Genomic DNA, 7,930 nt, shown 5'->3' on the forward strand with positions numbered 1-7,930 from the left:
GGAGACGGGAGAGCCCCAGAATAAGAAACGTCAGTTCGCCCCTCTAACATTACATCTTCCCCTAGGAGCTGAGGGAGACCCTGGTGGGTCCGCTAAACTTGAGCAGCCTGTTCAGGTGCCATTTGTGTGACCTGCAGTTCTGCATTCCTGCACAAGGTCAGAACTGCCCGGTCACTCAGTCATGGGAGCCAGACCTTACAAGGTGCCTTTCAAATCTTTCGAGAGAGAAAGCTTGATCTCCCTGGGAAGGCGATGTATCACGAGGTGGGACAAGGGAGCCCAGAAGCTGACCAGGGGACCGCCTTGTTGATAAGATTAGGCCCATAGTCCAGGGTCTGGGGTCTGGTTTCGATTCCAACACTTGGTCATCAAGCAGATAAGAATTATCTGGTCAGCAGACTCCTGTCCCCCTGAAGCCCAAGATGACGTTCCTTATTTCACCCACCCTTTCCTCCACGTCCTCCTGCCCCACGTAACTGACGCTGTATGATTATTCTAGCAATAAAAACGGCCCGGATCTTCCTCTTCCGCAGCATCCTGCATCATGTAGCCTGCTCCACGACGCCCGTTTCTTTATCAGTGTGGTGTTGCCCGACGCAACAGACCCTGCTCCATCTCCCTCCCTTCCTGGACTGTGGACAAAGGCTCAGCTCAGGAACTGGGGTGACCTGGGCTAATCCTGCCCCTGGGCCAGGCCAGCAGGGCACACACTCCTCCCTCCCGCTGTGTGGCTCCCTCCTGCTCTGGTCTAGAGAGAAAGTAGCTGAAGCTCATGAAACAACCTCATTTTGAGGCCCGTGGGTTTTCTATGGTGACTCCAAAGAAGATGAACATAGGGGACTGGAGATGAACATTGGCGACTGGGGGAGGGAGCTGTCAGGGGTGAAGTTACCACCACATCCTAGCAGGGGCCTGGAGCAGGGGTCCTGCCCAGCTCCTTACACCTCAAGCCAACCATGAGATACCATGAGATATTTCTAAACCTCAGCCTCTTCAGGTCCAATGCCTTTTCAGTCCTGGTTAGAAACTGCTTCTCCATGGAACCACATTTACTGAGTTGTTCTGACACTCTTTATTCTGTGCGATTTGAATTCATTTATTCTGGGGCTTGATGTTAATTGTCTTCCCATCATCTTGTGTTGTGTATCCTGTCATTCTTTTACACACACACACACACACACACACACACACACACACACACACACACCCCTCTCTTTGGCAACCAGACCCTCCCTCAGCACTGGGGTTACTCTGACCCCTGTCTCTGGTCCCCTCAGAGCCGCCCTCTCTGCAGTATCTCTACTAAGGGGTGTCTGAGCAGGCCCAGGAGTCCCTACACCTCCTGCCTCTGACCTTGTGGGAAACCAGCCCCTCACCCTGCATGACAGTGAGGAGACGAAGGCAAAGTCCTGAGGTCAGTGATTGATGGAGGACACAATTTGCTTTTTTCGTTTCTTTTTCCCCTCATTGTATTATTCAGGTGAGTTAGCATTGGTTTACACACTGTATGTGTTCAGAGGCCCAGGGTCACCCCTCTTCAGATGTTTGTTACCACATCACGCCTACCATAAGGGCACCCACAGTCTTCACCATAGTCCACTGGGCCCTCTTCCTACCTTGTTTACTGCTCTTAGTCCCACCCTATAGCTTCAATTCCACAGTCATATTTCTAGAGTTTGTTTTGGTTTAGTTTCACCTGTGCCTGCTTTGTTTCTTCATATTCCACATATGAATGAAATCATCCAGTATTTAACTTTCTCCTTCAAACTTATTTCACTTAGCATAATCCCATCCATATCTATCCTTGTTGCAAAGTCAGTAGTTTTCTTTTTCATGGCTGAGCAGTATTCCATTGTGTATACAGTTTGTGTTCTCCATCCCCTCATCTGTCATTGGGCACTTAAGTTGTCTCCATTGCTTGGTTATGATAGCCAGTGCTGCAGTGTTTTACCTTCTTAGGATAAATACCAAGGAATGGAATGCTTGACCAAGGTCTATTTTGAATATTTTGAGGAACCTTCATTTGTTTTCTATGCTACCCATCGAAAAGAGAGGTTCCAGGTTCCTTCACCCAAGGAAACGTGGGGCTGAGAAGGATGAGAAGCTAAGGAAGAGGAGGAAGATGTGGAGTAAGATGAGGAAAGACTAGAGGAGGCGCATGGAGCAGAAACACATGTGAAGAAGAAGCCAGGCTTGTTCCTCAAGCTTGGACTTGTGCCAGGGAATTGGGGACACAGCAAGAGACATGTGAAAGAGACAAAGACTTGGGTGAGAGGCTGATAATGGCAGCTGTTATCTTGATTTGGATTTTGATTTTGCTCTTTTCCTTTCAGACTGGCCCCTCCTTCCCCTGTCCCATGGGTCTCTACCAGTAGGTGCCTTAGCCTTGTGGCAGGCTTTCGGGCCCCAGTGGGCCTGCTTTGGGCCAACTCTGTTTCACTGGGTATTTACCCATGAGGGGACGGGTAGCTTTGGGTGCTTTACTTGCGAACTATTCTAACTATATTCTTTCTCTTCTCTCTGTTGCACACTAATTTTCTATTGCACACTAATTTTATTAAAGTTCTTTTCTATTGAAGGTCTTATGCTTTAGAGTATGTTTTCTCTTTATTCAGCTGATGAAGATCCCATGTAGTGTACAGGTTTGAGGAAACCCTCATTCTGACCACTAACAGGACCAGACTTCATTCCCACCCACCATGTACCAGAAAGATTTCCTTTTCCTCCACACCCTTCAATGGGTCATTCTCACAGGTGTAAAGTAGTAACTCATTGTGGTTTTAATTGGCATTTTCCTGACAGCACATGACAAACATTTATCCACGTACTTATTGGCCATCTGTATGTCTTTACAAAAGTATCTATTTAGCTCCTCTGCCCCTATTTTTATAGAGTTGTTTTCTTGTTTTGCAGTTCTTTGTAGATCTTGGATAGTAAGTCCTTTTTGGATTGATGATGTGCAAATATTTTCTCCAACTTGATGTTGTCTTTTCATTTTAATGAGTTTCCCTCACTATGTAGAAGCTTTTTAGTCTCATGTGATTCCATTGGTTTCTTTTTGCTTTTGCTTCCTTGGAGCACAGAAGACATTAGGGGCAGTGAAAATACTCTGCATGATATTCTCACGATGGACACAGGTCATTATACATTTGTCCAACACCCACAGAATGGACAACACCAGAGTGACCCAAGAGAAACCATGACGTGCGAATATGATGCGCGGGTCCCTCACTTGTAACCCACGTGCCAGTCTGGTCTTAACACGTGATTTGGACATGATGTGTGAAGAGTTTTATAAATTGAGGAATGAAGTGTAAATTTATTTTTGAAAGCATATTTCATGCTCATGCAAGGACATTTAAGTAACACTCAAGGATACGCATAAGTAAGTCATTCCCTTCCATCCCCCAACATCACAGTCAGCCAGTAGCTGCTCAAAACCAATTAGCAATTTATTTTTTCTCTTCTAAAAAAATATATCCATGCTTCTGTCTGGACAATAATGCTTGTTTTCCCATCATTAAAGGAATTCAGGTCACAGAGTGGGGGAAAACATTTGCATATCACAAAACTGATAAAGGACAGTATCAAGAATTTACAAATAATGTTTAAAATTCAATGATCAGCAAGAAATAACCCAATTTTAATAAGGACAAAAACAGTGTTATAAATATAGCAAAAAAAAAAAATTGACTTCCGGGCCTCCCCTGGTGGCGCTAGTGGTTGAGCGCAGCACTGTGAAGCTGTCCGCAGCCTCTGCAGTGCAGGTTCCATCCCGGCTGGTGGGCAAGAATCCCACACGGCGCGGCAGACCTCTCCTGTCTCACCCGCTGCTCCCCTCAGCAGTATATTTCATCAGTCTGCCTGTTCTGTGCCCCGCTCTGTCTCTAGTGAATCTTATCACCTCCCGTGCATATGGCCTGTACCCCAGTTCTTATGCATGAATAAATAAATCTTTTTATTTATATTTTATTTAATATTATTTATAGACATAGCAACTTATGTAGACATAAAAAAAATAAAAATATGAACAAATGCTCAATATCACAGTTAAGAACAACAGTGACACCATCCCACTGCTGTCCAGGGTGTGCACAACAGAAGCCTCATCAGGTTCATTGTAAAAGATCCTTAGGGGCTGAGAGACACATCAGAGCCCTAGGCACTGTCGCTGCCTGGTTGAGAACAAAACAGAACCTGGTCAGAGATGAGACCACAGGAAGGACTGATGAGGGTGACTCCCCCATGGAGTCCATCTACACTGTCCCCAGGGACTCAGGGATCAAACCCCGGTCCACACTTACCTGCGGCCTGAGTGTAGCTTCCTCCTTGTCCTCCTGTGGGAAGAAACATCATGTGAGACCAGGGAGCAGTCAGGTCAGAAGACCTAAAGGAATCTTTTAATCCTGCACAACAGGGAAGTTTTCAGAACTGGGACTAAAGACCCAGGTCAGGACTGGGAAAAATGAAGACAGGAGGTGAGGGGGGACTGGACCAAATGCCCTCTGGGCAACACACATGTGTGTGGATGGTACTTCCCATTAACCAGGCAGGACAAGTTCTCCCTGGGACATGAAAGCTCCCAGTGGACAAGATCCCCCACTCCCTTCCCTACCTGAGTGCTTCTTCCTCCACATCACAGCTGCAGCCACCACAGCTCCAGTGAGCACAGCTCCAAGGAGAACCAGGCCAGCAATGATGCCCGCGGTGGGGATGGAGGACTGAGGAGGGGGCACTGGAAGGGAAAGGAAGATCATACCCTGAGCCCCAGACCTTATCCTGACCCTCTGAAGGGCTCCAGAAGGGCTCCTGATGGCCCTGAGAACAGCCTCAGTGCCCACATCCTTCTCCTCACCCCATCTCAGGACTTGGGGCTCCAGCAGCCCCTCATGCTGCACGTGGCACGTGTATCTCTGCTCCTCTCCAGAAGGCACCATCACAGCCACCCACTTCTGGAAGGTTCCATCTCCCCCAGGCCTGGTCTCCACCAGCTCTATCTCCTGGATCAGGTCCTCCCCATCTCGTTGCCAGGTCAGGGTGATGTCCGCAGGGTAGAAGCCCAGGGCCCAGCACCTCAGGGTGACCTCATACTCAGAGGTGGGGTGGTGGGTCACATGTGTCCTTGGGGATCTGAGGTGGTAAATCAGAAAACTCACTTTGTGTTTCCTCCATGGACACTGAGGAATCCTCATGAGACCATCCTCACAATGGACAAGACAACCGGTGTGGCAGGAATGACAGGGGTGAAGGATGCCCTGAGCAAACTCCATACAAATTTCATGATCACCAAAGGGAAGGTTGCGAGGACCTGAGGGTGGAGTTAAGCAACTAGGCTCTCCATTTCGGTATTTAACTGGTCATGTGGCCGGGAGTCACTGGCTTGGCCACCAGGTGTGCTAGGTTTTCGCCACCTCTGTGGGTCACTGGGATTCCAGGTCAGCGAAATGGGTAGGATGCATTTACAAACTTATCTCCCTCTTTTTCTCCCTGAGTTATTCATTTCCCATTCCCCTTCCTGTGTATATAAACCTTTCATCAACCTTTTGTGTGTGTCTGCAGTTTAACATTAAGAAGTCCCCTTTAATCGCAAGGGTGGGGACCCACAGTCAGGAAACCCCATGTTATATCGGGGTTTGCCCTGTAACAGCTAGAAGCATAAATTGTAAAAAAAAAAAAAAAAAAAAAAAATCTGTAGGATTCTCCTATTCCTTAGAAAGTTCTAGAATGAGGATGAAAGCCCAGGGTAGGATGAAGCAGAGGGTGTGGAACACAGACTTTTTATTCCTGACCTGGGTGGAAGGTGAATGACACAGAAAAGCAGGAATCACATAACTGAAAATGTTCTCAGACCAGAAACAAGACTGAGAGAGAAACTCGTGGTTCTCAAACAGGCCCCTGGTCAAAAGGACCCGGTGACGTGTGATGTCAGGGACTGTCTGTCTTTCTCAGGAGAGACGGGATCCCTTCCTGTCCTTCAGGAGAAGCCGGAGTCTCTGGGAGTCTCTCTCGTGCAGAGCATGAAACCCAGGGGAGTCCCCCTCTCGGGACTAGAGAGAGGACTCATTTCCCGCAGTGACTCCAGGCAGGGGGGACCGGGAGGCCTCCAGGCCCCTCTTACCCGTGCGCTGCAGAGTCTCCTTCCCGTGCTCCAGGAATCTGCGCAGCCACCTCAAGTACTTGCCCTTCTCAAAGTTCCTGAATTTCTCTGCCTCACCCTGGGCCTCCCACTCGCGCCGGGTGATCTGAGCAGCCGTGTCCGCCGCGGTCCAGGAGCGCAGGTCCCCGTTCAGGGCCAGGTAATCGGTGCCGTTGTAGGCGAACTGTCTGTACGCGCGGAGGAGATGCCCGTCGGGGCCCACGTCGCAGCCAGACATCCTCTGGAGGGTGTGAGAGCCTGTCCCCGCCCACCCCCACACACAGCCCCGCGTTACCCCGTGGTCACCCCAGGGTCACCCCGACCTCCCGCTGGGAATAAACTAAACAGAATGAAACGGGGTGAAAGTCCCGCGGGCTGTTCCCGGGCAGGTTGCAGAGAAGCCTGGAGGGGAGACCCTGAGCGACCCCCAGTCCGTGGGGATGGGGGTGCTGACCCGGCCTGGACCCGCGCCAACTCACCGGTCTCGCTCTGGTTGTAGAGGCCGCGCAGGGTGTGCAGCTGAGCTCGGAACCAACTATGTTCTGCCTTACGATCTTCATCCTCCAGTCCCACTCCTCCTGCACCGCCTCCCCGCCCAGGGAGCCCGCGGCTCCACTCTCTGGCCTGGAGAGTCGCTGTCAAACCACCCGAACTGCGTGTCGTCCACGTAGCCCATGGCGATGTACCGGGGCTCCCTGTATACACACACATATTTGTATATATTTATATATATATATTATATATACACATTTATATTTTATATATGTATTTTTAGCAATATCTTGTGGTCAAAATTATTTCATAAACATTTGATAATAATAATAACTCTCAATGGTTTCATTTATTCACACAAAGAGTGGATGACTTGAGGGGTGGGGAGGGATGGGCAAGATACAGAGCATACTCACAGCACCTCGTTGCCAAGCTAGTGTATTTTGAGTGCCACTCAGTGAGGTAGAGGTGATGAAACTTGTTGCACCAGGCATGTGTTTTTGAAAAACATGCTCTCTATGAAAAAGCTAAGGGACAGACATTCTTTAACCAAAGCACTGAACACTGTCTGCTACAGCACCTGTTTTCTTGTTTGGGTTAAATCACTCCAGGTGATTTAAGTCAGACCAGCTCCTTCATTTCATAGGTGAACAAAAACAGAAACCCTGAGAAGAAAACAGCTTTTGCAGGTCGGCCAAAGAGTGACTGATTTAACAAAAGCAAACAATTCCAAATTGGAAATACATACCTGGTCCGTGGTCTGGAGAGCACCCTCTTCTGTTTCAAGAGCCCAGGGTGCATGGGTGGGGAGGAGAGCAAAGCCAGCTGCCGCTAGGCTCCCCGCCATGTGCACTGGCATCGGGACTGCCCCATGCAGGCTGCAGGCTCCAGCCAAGAGTTGCCTGCAGCATGGTCAGCAGGTTGTCCAAGGACGGTCATGGAAGTCACGTCCTAAGAAAGGAGCCAGAAAGCAAGAATTAAGCATTTCCAGTTTTATAACTAAATAGCATTCCAAGGTACTATCAACTATAAATCAAATGTGATGTTAAAAAGGAAAAGAAACAAATCACCTAAATGGAAATAACTGTCTCCTATCAAAATATCTTGCAATTAAATATCCATTTCTTCTATAAGTTCTAATTTTCTCTTAGGAGAAGTCAATGTTTTTGCAGTGACAGTCCAAAGTCATGAGGAGAACAGTATGAGGTTTTGTCCCTGGCACTGAACATTTTAAAGGTATATGTTTTTAATAACGCTTTAAACTGAATATATCTTATTTATAATAAGTGCATGAAAATTGGT

General features: G+C 48.2%; 1 pseudogene; it reads right to left on the reverse strand.

Annotated features, from left to right (window-relative positions):
- Window positions 1-4,131: 4,131 nt before the first annotated feature.
- Window positions 4,132-6,824, reverse strand: LOC119251224 (class I histocompatibility antigen, Gogo-OKO alpha chain-like; annotated as a pseudogene).
- Window positions 6,825-7,930: the final 1,106 nt, after the last annotated feature.

The sequence above is a fragment of the Talpa occidentalis genome, unplaced genomic scaffold, assembly GCF_014898055.3.
Source record: "Talpa occidentalis isolate TD23 unplaced genomic scaffold, MPIMG_talOcc4v2.1 talOcc4.2, whole genome shotgun sequence".
Taxonomy (NCBI): Eukaryota; Metazoa; Chordata; class Mammalia; order Eulipotyphla; family Talpidae; genus Talpa; species Talpa occidentalis.